The 17,671-nt window shown below is 35.5% G+C and overlaps 1 protein-coding gene and 1 pseudogene across 7 annotated transcripts in view; one reads left to right on the top strand and one right to left on the bottom strand.

Moving 5' to 3' along the window:
* The window catches only part of PCDH7 (protocadherin 7), a 418,557-nt gene that overhangs the window by 72,375 nt on the left and 328,511 nt on the right, over positions 1-17,671 (bottom strand).
* LOC146400375 (U2 spliceosomal RNA) lies at positions 7,461-7,618 on the top strand (annotated as a pseudogene).

Raw genomic sequence — 17,671 nt, 5'->3', positions numbered from 1 at the left:
CAGACCCTTCAGGATCCAGCCCAAATGTCAATTTTTCCATTAAGCTTTTCCTGATTCTCCCATGCAGATTTAATTGATAATGTGTTTTACTCCCATAACACTCTGAAGGCTCCAACTGAAGAATTTATTACATAGTCTTGTAATTATCTCTTTTTGACTTTTATACTCCAACATGAACAGTGGTTCCCTCCTGGACAGGCATTATGTTTTATTCACTTTGTTTCCTGAGTTTATCACTAGTTCATACTGGGAACTAACCCATTTCAGGGACTCCACGAACTGAATGGATGAGTGAATGAATGGAAGATGGCAGGCAGCTATTATTCTTGCCTTATATTTGCCTCATTCCCCTAATGCGCTCTGTGTAATGTGATTGGGATAAAAATGACTCTCTGAAATGGCTTCAGATTTCTGGATTTGTGTCTCCACGCATGCTGTTCCCCATTCTTATAGTTGCCTCCTTCCACTAATGACAATACCTGTTAACTCTAGCACATTTTCCAAAACCCATGTAAAATGGTCACTCCACAAAGCCCTTCCTCACTTCTGATCCAAGAGCCACCCCTCTCTCCTCTGCATTCCTTCTTATCTTATCAGTGCTTCCCTTTGCCTCGTTTCTTTCTATGCTGGGTCTGTTTATATTAAATCATAATTTCTGGTGCACAAGTCTTTATGCTTGTGTGCAATTATAAGCTCTTTAAATGAGATCATATATGGTTTTCTTTGTACCACTCTCTTCTAGCTGTGCACAGGAGCACATACTTTAGGGCGAGGCAACCGCAATGCTCAATAGAATAACTGGTGTAGTTACAAATGTTATCCTGTTTGCATTTTTTTCAAAATAGATTTCACATATTACTTCCCCAAAGATGACAAGACCTGGCAAAACCCTTCATTGTATTGGGCATTTTTATTTGTCCAAAGAATTTCTTTGGAGTTTATACCAATTTTGTTTTTGTCTAGAAATGTGCTAATGTGCATTTATTGTGTATTTTAGATTGCTCCAATACTGTCTTCCAAAGAAAATTAGCTTTGTTACATTTCCAAACTTAGAAAAACAAAGATAGTAAAAATGAGTCATAGCTCTGACACCAGTTTAGCACTAAAAGTAGTTATTTATATGAGCTAATCTAAAAGTAATAACCAAAGAAAGTGTTTTCACTCTCTTCTGAATACACAGGAAAGCAGATATCCTATTATTGGTATCTACCATTAATTACAGAATCTACTTAACAGTGCAGGAGAAAAAAATCTTTCTAAATGTTGTATTCCTGTGTATTTCTAAAAGGGTAAAGGGTAAAAGGAATAGCTTACTTAATACTACAATCTAAGTGAAAGGTGAGGGGTTTATGCCGGGGATGATGATGGGAGTGTGTTTGCATGAAATCAGAGCACCGACTCTGCAGATGAACTAAGGTGGGTGAGATAAATGTAATGAATTGAGCTCTCTCTGCAGACTTACCCTATTATTTCATCACTAATGAACTGAGTTGTCCAACATCAAAGGCAGACAGAGCAGAACTAAGGTTTACCTACATTTGCTAAAACCTTCAACTCTCTTTTGTAATGCCAAAGTGTCATTCTGCTAGGATGATCTAGTCAAAGATGTAGTTAACAGCACTCAGTTTATATAAGGTTACCTTCAAAAAAACCCACATCTTTTACCAATTTTTTTTTTCTGGGCAAATAACTGATTTTCTTTCATATGGATAAAAAATAAACAATTTTACGTGTATAGACATGCATATACACGTAAGCAAGATGATGAATGTAAAATATAGCTTCAGAGAGATGGTGAATTTTTGGCTTTGGGGAAAATAATAGCTTCACTGTGAGTTAATACTATGTATTTTCTACATATATTTTTTTCCTCTCCCAGAGACTTAAAAAATCTACTAAAGACTATTCTACTTGTGAATGAGCTTTGAATTACCTTTGCTTCTGTCAAAGCCCCATTTATCAACCTGACAGTGTGAGTCTCTAAAAACAAATAAGGGCAGGAAGGGGCTCTGAACTCTTGCCTTGGCAGAATTAAGCTTCTTTTCCACAAGGGGAAGGCATCCTATAGACAGCTATAGTATTTTGCACAAACCAGTGAAATACTACACAGTGTCTTTTTTTGGGGGGACCTTATATAAATTGTGTCTTATATAACCCTAAGTACCCCTACCTTGCAACAGTGCATTAACAAATACATATATTTGTTCATCTCCATGAATCTAAGGTTTTAAAATGCGAGAGTTCAGGAGAAAAAAAAAACAAAACAAAACACCTCCTCTGTAAAAGTAACCTCTGATTATGTATTTTTTTTTGAGTATTTTTATATTTGTTCTTATGGTCTTTGTGTAAAAACCTAAAGCCAAAATTATTTGACATTCTTTGAGAAATATTTTCTACAGGCTACACTGATTTTAAAAATCTGATTAGGTCTATACAAGCCTGAGTTTAATACAGCTGTCATTCGATTAATACAACAAAATGGTTTGCTTGAGCAAATGCCTACATGTAAACATTCAACATCCAGGCACAGATGTCTGTGTTTTATTAACCAATGTCCTTGAGAACATAGCTATGTAACTTGAGCAACTCCTTTTCACTAATGGAGTGGAACTTTGCAGAGAGAATTCTATTAAACAAAAAGTCAGTCTTATTATTGGATCTTGCTGGATCAATGATGCTAAAAACATTACCCAACTGGTTTGAAAAGTAGTCATTGTCAAATGTCCATCTAAATAATTACGCCCATTTTGTTTAAAGGAAACATGTTAAAAATTATACCATTGAATGAGTGTGTGTGTTGGTTTCTTGATAAATCATGCCACAGGTGAACTCTTTAGAACACCCAGAGTAGAAGTTGATGGTAGATTAAAAAAATATATTCATTCTTACATGTATATGCATATTTCACACTTTTTCCAAGAAATTACTTTGTATCAATTCTCCCTTCAATATAAAGGAAAATTCACTTAGTCTTAGAGTACCCTTACCTTTTAAAATTAAAGTCTGACAGATTAGTTTATTTTCACATTGAAAACCAGATCAGTTGCAACCAGTATCTCAATAATTAAAGTATTCGAGCTGTGATAGGCTATTGCATAATAGTTCAGCTTTCAAGAAAGCAGAATCTCAGAAATTAAGCTTTGAGTTGATTAGTTGAGAGACTTGCCAAATGGAAAATGAACTAAACCTGAGAAAATCTTAGATAAATTTATATTTTTACAGAATGCAGACAATGGATAAAGGGGATCAAAAGGTACAAACTTCCAGCTGTAAAATAAGTAAGCCATGGAAATGCAATGTACAGTGTGGTGACTACAGTCGATAATACTGCATTGCATATTTGAAAGTTGTAAGAATAATAGATCTTAAAAGTTCATATCACAGGAAAAAGCATCTTTGTAATTATGGTAATAGATGTTAACTGGACTTATAGTGATCACTTCTCAATATATACAATATTATATCATTATGTTGTATATCTGAAGTTAATATGTCAATTACAACACACACACAGAGAAATAAAACAATAAAAAGAAAACAAATACCCCCAATATAGCCAATGCTACCTTATGAACAGGTATAAAAATTAAATATAAACATGAAAAAATAATATAAAAATTTTGTCAGATGACCCGGTAATCGAATAAGAAAATTTTCCTCACCTTTCATTCATAGAAAAGGTTCAGTTTTAAAGGAAATGTTGGTATAATTACATCTAACTTTTACTATCATTTGCTCTGCAAACTTATGCAAAAACTAAAGGTTATTCTAGAGCAATTCAAGTCATTAAAGTATCATTTTGAATGAAAGGCACTGCAAGCTCATTTTTGCTTTCCTTAAGCATATTATTTTTAATAATATGTAAGATGATGCCCATTTATTCTCACTGGGATTTCTCTGCTAAGTTTTTTGTTACAAAATTCTTCAATTGATCACTGAGAGTGCCCTCAGTTCCATGAGAAGCAAAAGTATTTTCACAAGGAAACTTGAGGCATGAGGTACCATGGAGACTTGCTTATTTCAGCAAAGTGAATGAATTGGATGAGGTTTTTGATGTTCAGATTGAACAGAATAAAGCCAGTCCTCCATGGATTAATGTTTCTGAAAACTGAAAGGCCTGTTTTGCAACAGTTGGCAGAGGGCTGCCTTATGGTTGAAGTAAACTCCTTTTTTAAAAACTCCCATTTATCCCTAAAAATAAAGACACAGAGGAGGAAATCATAGAGTATTTTAAAAAGCATTTATATTGTCTATCAGTTTAGCACTTAGCTCAGACATAACAGCTATTTCAATATGTAAGTACACACAGATTAAGAAGTTACGTGTACTTAACACAAAGTGGTCGTCTTTTTGTTATCCCAGCATTTCTAGGACAAAGTCAGGGGAAGTATTTGGAACCATATTTTAAAACAAATGTTACTCCCTGAATTATAGGTCTTCTGTCTGTTCTGGAAATAGTTACATGGCCAGTGTAATTATGGTTTATATGAGTCACAGAAGCTGCTCTAGGCACTGTTCATCCTATTTATACTCAAGTCCTGGAACAAATATTCAGAAGTTATGGAAACAATGACAAAGAACTATGTCAGGTGAAGTTCAATGGCCAGAGCCTCCTTTCTTATAACTCCAACTAAACTTAAGGATCCCAGCATACAGGGCAGGAAGACCTCCTGCCTCCCTGGAAGTCCTCAGTAGTTATGAAGGGATGTACAAGGAAGGTCACAGACTCTTTTGAGGTCTGACCTTGCTGGGCTATTATAGAGAATTGAATCCTATGAAAAAATTTGGTCATAGCAATTTTCTCTACTGCAGAATAATGCACTTCACAAGAGAAGTGTCAGATTATTGAATTCTTTGTGTTGAAATACTCTTTGTACCAGGGTGTATATATTGGACCCTACAAGCCAAATACAGTTCCTATACATTCTGTGTAGCTCCAGCTTACAAGTCATCTTGCTGTGTGGGAATTTTATAGAGCAACAATGTCTTAGTTGAAGGTCACTGAATTTTTTTTCCTAGTTTTTGATTCTTTGAGTAGAATCAAAGGAGAGAAAACCGAACTTATGAGAATTCCAGTTTTAAAAGTAGAAAAAAATAAAGTTCTATTTTCCCAAAAGGCAAAACTAGCAATACATTTGGAAAGTCTTGTCTCCATATTCACTCTCTCTCAAAAGTAAGTATGTGTGGACTGCATCAAACTGTAAGCCCATGTGTAGAAGAGCCTATGTATTTAAAAACAGTTGGGGGCAATGAGATCCTTAAGGAGTATATAGTAAATACTGAAAACATACATTTTGAGGTTTTGTTTTTTGTTTTGTTTTATTTTTGGCTGCTGCACAGCATGCAGAAGTTCCTGGGCCAGGGATCGAACCCATGCCACAGCTGTAACCAGAGCTACAGCAGTGACAATGTGGATCCTTAACCCCACTGAACCACGAGGGAACTCATGAAAATACATCTTTTGATATGAAAGAGTCTGTGAGGCTCGAAATAGTCTCTCTTCCAGAATGAAGCAGAATTTTTACTACTATAATTTCATTGTATGCATAATTTATTTTAACAATTTAATATCTCTTTCTGTGGACAATCTTGTGCTATGTCTTAGAATGAACTTATCAAGATTCCCCGCAGATCTTAAAAGGAATGTTTGTTTCATTGAGAAATTTTTAAAAGGTGTTGTAAGTTGATAATAAATGAATTAATTTGATGACCTAATGGAACATCAGCAAACAACATTTTGCTCCTCACTCATTTCACTTTCCCCCTGGTGCCTTGATGTTTCATTTTGTGATCTAGTCACTTTTCTCTCTCACCCCTATATCCTTCCAGCTAACATTTACTAACACTCCACTAAGTACCGCAATGCATGCAACAATTGATCCTCAATTTTCAGGGAAAGAAAATGAGTTTCAACCATTTAAAGTCTTGCCTCACAAGGCAGGTAAACAACAGAGCCCAGACTCTAATCCTGGCCTTTTTAATTTTAACCAGGCATATTGCAATGCAGAGATGAAATTTCTCTGAATTAGATTTTGAGAGTCAGCTTCATTAGGAATTGAAATACATCTTAGAGATTACTGGAATAGAGGTTCCCAAACCCTGCTGTGCACCAAAATCACTAAGGAGTAAAGAACAGATTCTTGGGCCTTGGTCCTAAATTCAGATTCTTCTGGACGAGGGTGGAGCTAAGGTATTTGTATCTTGAACATGCTTCACAGCTGAATGAATGCTCAGTGGTTGTGGAAAGCATGGAACTCTTCCAGATCTCTTATTTTAGAGATGACAGCTGAGGCTTGGGTTTGTGATGATGGCAGAAATGAAGCCCAGACTTTTCCTCTCAGCAATCTTTTTTTCTACTCTAGTGTGACTGGCAACTAGTTCTTGTGTACAACTGTCCTGGGGAACTGCACAATTATTATTTTATTTCTCCGTATTGTTTCTGTAACTGAGCAGGACCTATGAGGCCTTCCCAGGGCCAGTACCTTCCCCATATCCTTTGCGGTTTGCACCTCTCTAAGTACCAGGATAAAAACCTCAAGCATTTTCTGAGTTTTTCAGATGCTAACAACCACCACCAAATGGAAGGAATTAACTGCTTGATGATCACGAGCAAGTAACCCCCAGACCTATCAGCCCCTAAAGATCGGTAATTTTAACCACCCTGTTACCTCATCATCAACCAATCAGAATGGTGCATGAGCTGATCCCATACCCTGGGACACCCCTCCCACATCTGGCTTTTAAAAATGCTTTGCTTTCTTGAGCACGACTAGCAGCCCATTCTCCTTGCATGGCCCTACAATAAACCTTTCTCTGCTCCAAGTTCCAAGTCTTTTGGTATTATTTGGTTTCATTATGCACTGGACACATAAACTTGCATTCAGTGACATCTCTCATAATTTTTCTTTAGGAAACTGTGAATGCAATGAATATATTTATTGGGAGAGACTTGCTTTAAAATGTTCTGGGAACACTGTGCCTTGTCTACTATTATTTTGGTTAAAGGAAACAGCGGGAGCAATTGAACCCTTATGAAAAAATATTTAATACCACAGATGGTACCCTCCATATGGGAAAGCATATTTGGGTTGTTAAGTATTGTGTCAGTGGCCTGACCAAAACACATTAAACCTCATTGAAAATCAAATTTCATGTCAGAGCACCTTGAAAGAGCAATCCCACAGTGAAATTCCAAGGGGGCAAATGTACACAACAGATTGATTGAGCCCATCGGAAGGTGTTTGAGACACTGTTACGTTTTGAGAATGTGGCTTTGGTGAGTGAGAAGGGCTAATAATGGCACCTGAACTAATTTCCCACTTGAATTCTCACTTTGTTTTAATCTTCTACTAACTATGAAGAGAAAAATTAAAGGAATATAATTTTTTGAAAGCTTCTTAACATTTGGGCAGAGAAAGGCAGATTGTAATTTTTTTTTTTTTTTTTTTAAGGGGGAGAGTGTCTCTTCTCAGCCTTTTGGCTAAGATCAAGTATAGTATCTGTTCTTACCAGTTTGAGGGGGAAGGCAGCTTATGAGTACCTTTATTCTTATGTAATAGATCATTAGTATTTCATTATAAAACTCATTATATTAAAACAATATTCAAGCTGAACTAACTTTAAGTCCTTCATTTAACATAGGGGAAATGAAGCATTTCTTTCTAATTATTTGTAGGTATTAGCTCCTAAGTTAGACAATGAATCTTTAGAGAAAAATTGCCTGGACTTACATTGTGTTGCAATGTCACAGAAATTCAAGTGAAACCTTACTTGAATGGGATGTGAATATCTGTTGAATTAACGATATGGCCACCATGGACCATTGGTCAGCATGATGTTTCTGAGGATACAAGGAACAGCCACATATGTGATACTAGCTTTCAAGAACACTGGAGGAAAAATGGGGCAGGATTAACTAGGTCTAAGACTTAATTACCCTATAGCATGTCTCTCCCAGTTCCACCTCTATTATCAACAAATTGTACTGTAAAGTGTCTTGATATAAAGTAATTTTTTTCTCCTGATTCCAAAAGTTTCCACCGCAGATTTCTGTGACTATTACAATGAAACCTAATGGATAATAATGACTGTCAACTCTACCTTGAGAGAACACTTTTCAACTTTCCTAAGAGTTAAAAAGCTGAAAAGAGAAAAAACAAAGAAGATGAGGCAAAAAGCACACAGTCACAATGACAGAACCTCACCATCTATGACTCAGAACTTGCTAATTCATTTAATAATCAACTACTAAATGTATACTGTACACATGATTTTGTCTCTAATGCCACATATTTTTCTAAAGCTCTAACCACCACGTGGACTGCATATTTCCTCTTCTACTGCTGGTTACATGTTCTGTCATTGGAGAAGCACTAATTTTACCTTGAGGTGATCTCTTAGCAACAGGTAAGTGAGGGAAAAGAAAGTTGAAAATTGCAACCCTGACTCCAAAGTACAAAGTGAAGACAATTTTCTGTAAAGTCCATTTAATTTAAAATCTCTTTTCTCCCTCTCAGACAGCCTTCCCACTAAGCACTGCTATTAAAGCACTGCTCATTCCACCTCACCAAGAATTGCTCTCCTGGTTGTTTCGATGACTCACTGCCAAGTACACTAGACTGAAGCTGCCACATGGATCTTATATTCATTGCCAATATGCAGGGGAAAGGATGAGAATAAGTCAAATATCTAGTGCCCCTGTATTGCCAGAAGAAAATAATAACATGCCAGGTTTATACAGCATCTCTCAGAGGGGTGTCTGACTTCTTTACAAAAGCACCACGGGGGTGATAAAATACATTACCATATTATTCAACAAATGGGATTCTAAATGAAAGATTCTTACCACATTCAACATCAAAGTCAGCTTGAGAACTGTCATCAAAATGTCATTATCCTCATCAATGACAATATATGGTATTCACAATAAAAAAAAAGCTCTGAAATAATATGTAAACAAAATTCTAATTTTGTAAGTACTATGTATGTGTGTCTGTGTATCTGTGTGTATGTCTTAAGGAATTGACTGTATCCCTAAAAGATATGCTGAAGTCCTAACTACCCCTCCCGTTACAGAATGTGAATTGATTTGGACAATGAGTCCTTGCAGATGTAATTAAGATGTGGTCACATTGGAAGTGGAGAGACCTTTGATCCATAGGGCTGGGATCCTTATAAGAGCAGGGGAAGACAACTGAAGACAGACGCACATGATGAGCACCATGGGTGAGACGGAGAGACTGCAGCAGTGCAGCTGTAAATGTAGGAAGGACAAGGATTAATGCCAACACCAGAAGGTAGGAAGAGGCAAGGAAGGATTCTACTTAGAAATTTTGAAGGAGCTGTGGACCTGCAAAGACCTTGATTTTGGACTTTAGCCTCCAGAACCGTGAAAGAATAAATTTCTGTTGTTTGAAGACACTCCCCTCCTCCCAACCAGAACATCCTCCACACACACATACAGCAAAATGAGAATGCTACATGAATTCAATGCTAGTATTGTAAAAGTTGTAATCCCGTGGCGATAGGAGGAAATGTGACTTTTTTAATGCATGTTGTTTCTAAATTTTCTATGTTAAATGTATAATTCTTTTGTATTAACTCAGCATGGCCAAGTAGACAGAGGCAAAATTTTATCTGATTTTCTTCAATTGATAATCTAAACTTCTCTGCACCTGACATTCTAATTTTTCATCTAGAAATGGATATATTTATATGTATGACTCGTTCACTTTACTGAATACCTGAAACTAATATAATAATGTAAGTCAACTATAGTCCAATAAAATTAAATTTAAAAAAGTATTGATACTTATCATATGGCCCAAAACATGATGTTGGGTCCCTTGACCTGCTTTTTGATATAGAGTATATTGTAACAGACATGTAAAAAATCCAAACATTCAAATTATCTTCTGCTTTTAACACATTTTTGTAGACTCTGTGTCAGGAGTTGAAGCTCAGAAATAGCACATACTTTTCAGTTGGCACTGGATTAAATCCCTTTTCCAGTGATTACCAGCTATTTAACTTGGGGAGGATTAATAAATCTCTTTTAATCTCAGTTTCTTCATCTATATCTATTGACATTTATAAAAAGCCTACACTCACTGAGATATTATAAAATACAGCAGAGATAACATGAGAATTGCTTAGCTCAATGTCTAACATGTACATGCTCATTAAATATTAGATAACATTATACTCTACAGACTGGGACAGACAATTTAAATAATGAATGCACTACTTTGAATATCTATCCTCTTGTCATAAAGGAGATAACATCATTCTTTAAAATCAATTATCCATTGCTTTGAATGTAAGCACTGTCATTTAATTTGTGCAGTCTCTTTTCAAAGTTACTTAACCTGAAATCGGTTTGCTCTGTGAAACAGAACTGTGAAATGGAAAAAAAATAATACATATCTCACTTGGATAGTTTTGGAAAAATAATAATAATGATAATAAATACTATCATTTGTTGAATCTGATGATAAGTCAGGCCCAAAATTAAACACTGCATGCATAGTAGTATATTCAAACTTGCAAAATCTTTTTGAATTATTTTGAGGAATCAATCCTTAAGAATTAAATGTAGGTGAACCACATAAATCTAATGGAATAATTAGTTGGTATTAGAAATGAGGTGTTGTGTACTTGCTTATATTCAACTTATATATTATCTCCTGAATACGTGAATAAGATTTTTGAAGGGAAAGACATGCATATACTTTCCCTTCCATTACAGCAAACCACATGGGCCACAGCTTTAATTTTTTATTTTTTATTTTTTGTCTTTTTGCCTTTTCTAGGGCCGCTCCCACGGCATATGGAGGTTCCCAGGCTAGGGGTCTAATCGGAGCTGTAGCTGCCACCCTACACCAGAGCCACAGCAATGTGGGATCTGAGCTGCGTCTTCAACCCACACCACAGCTCACAGCAATGCCGGGTCCCCAACACACTGAGCAAGGCCAGGGATCGAAACCGCAACCTCATGGTTCCTAGTGGGATTTGTTAACCACTGTGCCATGTCGGGAACTCCCCGCAGCTTTGACAAATGCTTTGCATAAATGAATACATGAATGAGAGAGAGAATTAATGAATGAATAACCTATCTGTCGAAAGGTATCTTACTTTTCAGCTATGTTAAAGATTTGTGGGCTTAACAAGGTCTTTTTTTTTTTTGTCTTTTGTTGTTGTTGCTATTTCTTGGGCCGCTCCCCCGGCATATGGAGATTCCCAGGCTAGGGGTTGAATCGGAGCTGTAGCCACCGGCCTACGCCAGAGCCACAGCAACGCGGGATCCGAGCCGCGTCTGCAACCTACACCACAGCTCACGGCAACGCCGGATCTTTAACCCACTGAGCAGGGGCAGGGACCGAACCCGCACCTCATGGTTCCTAGTCGGATTCGTTAACCACTGCGCCACGGCGGGAACTCCAGGTCTTTCTTTTTAAAACTGCATTTTAGTCTTTATTCTCTCAATGTATTTTCAGACATCCAATAAGGATTAACTCAGTAAATATACTATATCATACATACATATAATTATACACATATGCATACTCTAAACGAATAGACTATATACCATATACAGAGTATCTGTACCTCAAACATTATGCAAAAAATAACAAGAAAACTCGGTGTTTCCTTCAATATCTTTAAAACTATTAAAACATGAAATTTTTATTTTGCTTAAAGGCCCTGTTGCACTTCCTACCAATCAAAAGCACACATGAAAAATCAAGTTTCATGGGACATACACATAGAAACACAAAATTACATTTTGTATGGCCCTGTGGCATTTTGACAAAATGGCCCTGGAAAGAATATGAAGAAAGAGTATGAGGAGAGGATCATGAATGTAGAAGGAAATTGTTTTTATTGATTTTCGTTGGCACTACAGTTCATAACACAAGAACTAAATTTATAAAATCAGTTGTAATGTTGGCACTGAGAAGCAGGCTACCTTTAGACTCAAAAGCTTGGCTCTCATATCCCTCTGATTATTAATTTCTGAGTTTCAGACCTTTTTCTGGTGTTCAAATGATAAAAACTAGGACAAAATAAAGGAAATGAGATATTTTAAAAGAACAAGAAAACTATTATTTTTAGACACATCCTCCATTAAGATCTTAGACTCTATATTGGTTCTTTCATGTATTATTTAATTTCTTTTGCACCCAATGCTACCCTTTTACAACAATAAAATTTTAACTTGGAGCACAGAGATAGAACATGATATTCTTAGAGCATTCATATTTATCCTATTGTTCTGGGATGAACTCCAAATTTTTTAAATGTTTTACAATTATAAGTTAAAATAGATAGTTATCATACTATCAATGACTTTTGGTTTTCTAATAACTTTATGGAAGCCAAATTTCAGACATTACATTTAATTTAAGAAATAAGTATAATATACAAACTATATGAATCTGAAGCAATCTGTAAGGATTGTGTCTTTGGATGTTAAACTGTTGCTGAATCCACTGTTACCCTCCCTTGTGTACGATTCTATTTCTATTTGCTTTCTGACACATTATTAAATGCAATCATAAAGCAGAGTGTTTCCTGGAGCAGAAGAGAAGCAGAGGGAAATTATGTTACTCAGAATATCCCAAATTCAATAAACATAGTCTCTGTGTATATGCACTACCAATTTAACCATGTTGACTCAATTGGTCAATCAATTCTGATTTTAAGCAAAGGTCAGCTCAGTCAAACCAGCAATCAATTAAAAAAAAAATCTGTAAAAACTTTCACTTTCAATGTACACGCTTGGAATATTACAGGTGATGTAATTATTCCAGAAAAGAAGACAAAAACTTGTTATGTAACACTGAGCTTAAAATTATTGTTTAAGTTTCTTTTGTTAAAATATTCTTTTTACTATTTCTTGCCTCAGGATTTTTTTTTTTTTTACTACAAAAGAAGGAAATTAAGTACAAGGAGACATTTTTTTCTTTAAAAAATCCAGATAAATTGTATAATGAAGAAAAAATATGATTTTATAGTTTCTAATAGCTATTGTCTCAGGAACAAAACAAAGTAGGATCTGTTAGAAAAAAAAGATTACCTCTCTAGAAAAAAATTAAAATGATAATATTTGGATTTTGCATCATCATAATCATATCACTATCAGGACACCATATATATCACATGACTTTAAAAAACAAATCAGGAGTTCCCTTATGGTACAGGTTAAGTATCTGGCATTGTCACTGCAGTGGCCTGGGTCACTGCTATGGCATGGGTTTGATCCCTGGTCCAAGAAATTCCACATGCCACAAGAATAGACAAAAAACAAAATAAAAGAAAGCAAAAACTACTCAGCCATAAAAAGAACAAAATAATGCCATTTGCAGCAACACAGATACAACTAGATAGTCTCATACTAGGTGAGGTAAGTCAGAAAGAGAAAGACAAATACCATATGATATAACTTATATATAGAATCTAAAAAGGGCACAAATGAACCTACCTACAAAACAGAAACAAACATAGAGAACAGACTGGTTGTCAAGGAGAGAAGGGATGAAGTGGGATAGATGGGGAGCTTGGGGTTAGTAGATGCAAACTATTACATTTAGAATGAATAAGCAATAAGGTCCTACTGTACAGTGCAGGAAACTGTATAGCACAGTCTCTTCAGATAGAACATGATGGAAGATAATATGAGAAAAACAATGTGTTACTGGGCTACTATGCTGTACAGCAGAAATTGACTACTGTAAATCAACCATACCTTAATAGAAAATACATTTGATTAAAAAAAATCAGGGAGTTCCTGCTGTGGCTCAGTGGTAATGAATCTGACTAGTATCCATGAGGATGTGGGTTTGATCCCTGGCCTCCCTCAGTGGGTAAGGATCAGGCATTGCTGTGAGCTGTGATGTAAGTCACAGAAAAGACTCGGATCCTGTCTTGCTGTGGGTATGGCATGGGCTGGCAGCTGTAGCTCTGATTTGACCCCTAGCCTGGGAACTGTCACAGGTGTGGCCCGAAAAAGCAAAAAGCAGAAACACAAAAACAGAAATGATTTCATGTTGGGACGCTGGGACTGTTGGGAGACAAACCTAACATACTAATCATCACCCAAATGCTTCTGCTAAAATAAGATTTTAAAGTAAAATCACAAATATTAAATCCGGAGGACACTACAAATGCACAATACACAGAGTTGTAAGAAAACACAGAAACTGTAAATTACAGCTTTCTTAAAAACTCTACATGTCCTAGGATTTTATATTCCATAGAAACCAACATACCAAAAGGGAAGTCAGAGAAGAGCACAGGAAAGTTCTCCTATGAAGTGGTTAAAATCTGAACTCAGAGAGGTCTGGATAGATTCTTTCTTACAAGTGAAATAAACTTGCTGTTAAGTTACTTAGCAGCCTGAGTCTTGTTTTCTCAAGAATAATGAAAATTTTCCCTCAATTCGTAATGATATTTAGCTAAAATAAGGTATGCCATGTGTAGAGAAGGTTGGAAACTGCCATTCAATGGACAAGAGCTATTATCAGTATTGATGTGTTCTGTAGGCTAATTAAATCAGTGATTTCATCCACAAGATGGAGGGATCTTGTTCTTTTAAGGAAAATATAGTAAAAAAATCACCAATTTAAAAAATTGTGAACCAATTACAAGAAGAAATTACACACTAACTTTCAATATACTGAAACTGAATATGTTTAGACTTTGGAGATGGTAGGAAATGACTGCTCTTGGGGAGTATTTAAAACTTAAGGCATATGGACAGTATTAAAAAATATACACAGAGGTAGCCTGAGTAGATGGCAAAGACTTGGTAAAACGAGCTTTGGCAGATGTCCAATAACAAATAATAAAAACTATCCCCTCAAGGGGCTTCAATTAAATGCCTGGCCGCTAAGGGCCATTGAAACAATATGGCAATACATAAGACAAAACCATTTAAGAATCTAATGGTACTGGGAGCTCTTTGGAGATGCAAGAAGTATAAGGGTTTTTTGAAAATTAAATGCTAGCAAAAGTATAATTAAATGACCTCAAATAAATTAACTCTCACTGGGTGGGATCTTAGTTATTTAAACATTAAGGGAAGTAATTTATTATCATAGAAAGATATCTAGTCCCATAACCAAGATTAGGAACTATGCATCCACAAAATATCTATATTTTACCTATATTATGAGAAAAAGGGAAGAGTTTACTACCAGATGCAGTGAATTTATTCTTCACTGGGTTTAGCCAAACTAGTATAAACTTGGGCGTAAAGACACCTTTTAATGGAAATCAACACAGTCTCTACATTTTTTGATCTGGTATGCTTGATCAAGCACATGTACTGTTATAACCACAGAAAGGCAGGCTGATTCTAGTTTTCATTATGCCTGAATAACTGTGTAGTTTTCTGAGCCATTTTGCCTCACTGTAGCTCCTTCTCTTCAATTTGCAGAAGGAAACTAGAGTAGATGATCTCTTAGGTTACTTTCAGCTCAATTTTTATACATGGAAAGAAAAGAATAGTTTGTACAGTAAACATGCAGAACATTTCAGTTAAATAAATCCTTGGAGATAAGACAATGTATAATTAATAAGAAAATATTATCTTGATTCTAATTTCTTTCAGTTGTAGAAGCATAAAATTGAATTCAGAGACATTTAATTCAACTACCTTGTCCTAACAATACATTTTTGTTGACCCTAGAATATTGTGCAAATGACAATGTACATCTCTCTAACTCAAGTTGGGGAGTATATTATTTTGCTATATATCCGAAATTATTTAATTTGTCATCATTTCGGGGGCAAATAAAACAACATTGAAATGACATGAAGCTTAATCATTAGAAGAAAAATATTTATGTAAATTATAATGAACATTATGAATAAGTATGACAAGTATTCTCAACTTATACAATTTTACTGTCATGTTCTTAATGAGTGTCAAAATAAAGCTGAAAGACTATACCCAAAATCAGTTTAAAAATTAACAATTATACAACGTTGTTAGAAATGTTGAGACAGAAAATTGTTTTGATTTATAGTTTTTAAAAAATATGTTTAAGAAGTTATAAAAGCCATATAGATGATAAATGTCATCAAGGACTCTTGAATATCTCTTCTCAGAATGAAGATTTGCTTCATAATTGGTTACTATTTCAACTTAATTTGAATATAAATAACCATAGACTTCTAAAACAAAACTTAAAACAAGCAGATATAAACATGATTTTAAGGAATAATGTTATGAAAGACAAAGTCAAGACAAGTATTGCTGTTTTTAAAAGTAAATTCTGGAGTTCCCTGGTGGCCTAGCAGGTTAAGGATCCCACAGTGTCATTGCTCTACCACAAGTTCGATCCCAGGCCTAGAAACTTCTGGGTGCTATGGGCATGGCAAAAAAAAAAAAAAAAAAAGAAAAAAAGTAAATTCTAAGAAAGAATCTTGAAATGTTTATGAATCATTGGGCTTCTATGTGTAAGGGGAAAAGTTGCCTCAATTTCTATTTAGTCTTGTACTAGGGTCTGTATTTTGCCCCGTGAAAATGGAGCAGTAGGTTTTAGATCTGCCATCAGTTACATGTGGCAGTGAGTAGTGTCAGCTTGTAAATAGCTTCACAATTCTGTGAATCACTGCCTCTGTTGATTCTTCAACTTGGCTCTGCTTATTCTATTGTTCCTCTTTTGAATGACTATCTAGAATCCCCTACTCAAAGACTCTATCATTATCTGAAGCATATTTGTCTATATGAGAGACTATTTATTAGGTTTGCCACTAAATTGCCAGCACGGTTGGTGTGAAAAGCTGCCAGGCAATTAATTTTTTCATTCAGTAATTTCATAAGATACTATCTAGACTGTAAGAAGGTCTTTTACCTCCTTAATTAAATCACTTATCAAATTACATTTATTGTTCTCAGGAAGCTCATTAAAATAATAGTAGTAAAAATTTAGAAAATCATCTTTATGTCACATATGTCATTTACATCTCAGGTGAATGCACTCTGGCCTAACTAGAGATGACGACTGTCTTTTCGGTTTATAAGTTCGTGATTAAAATTTGCTTGGATAGACTGGCATATGCAAATGAATATTTAACAAATCAATTAGTGTTGCTTACACATCCATCAACAGTATTTAAGATGAATTCCAAAGAAGCTGACCATTGGGAATACTCTATTTATTTATTTTTGTCTTTTTGCCATTTCTTGGGCCACTCCCACGGCATATGGAGATTCTCAGGCTAGGGGTCTAATTGGAGCTGTAGCCACCGGCCTAGGCCACAGCCACAGCAACGCAGGATCCAAGCCACGTCTGCAACCTAAACCACAGCTCATGGCAACGCTGGATCCTTAACACACTGAGCAAGGCCAGGGATCGAACCTGCAGCCTCATGGTTCCTAGTCAGATTCGTTACCCACTGAGCCACAATGGGAACGCCAGGAATACTCTGTTAAACAGAACGGATGAAAAGAAAGAATACAGTAATAATTCTTTAACTGAAATTTTGTATCACATGATTTTTTAGCATAGATATAAGTCTGGCTTAGAATTAACTGGTGGAAGTTTTTTACTTTTGTTTTTATTTTCTCTGTGTGTGTGTTGGCTTTGTTATAGCAAGGCAAAATTTACTGTAGTGCTCGTAAACGAAAATATTTCGGTGCTGAAGATTCTTGTTCAAAAGT

This window comes from Sus scrofa, chromosome 8, assembly GCF_054392235.1.
Source record: "Sus scrofa isolate SSC_HxYL_T2T_F1_AM1 chromosome 8, Sscrofa_HxYL_maternal_Yorkshire_Landrace_v2.0, whole genome shotgun sequence".
NCBI classification, from domain to species: domain Eukaryota; kingdom Metazoa; phylum Chordata; class Mammalia; order Artiodactyla; family Suidae; genus Sus; species Sus scrofa.
Note: the sequence above shows the minus strand (reverse complement) of the source record. Positions and strands in the feature narration are given on the sequence as shown.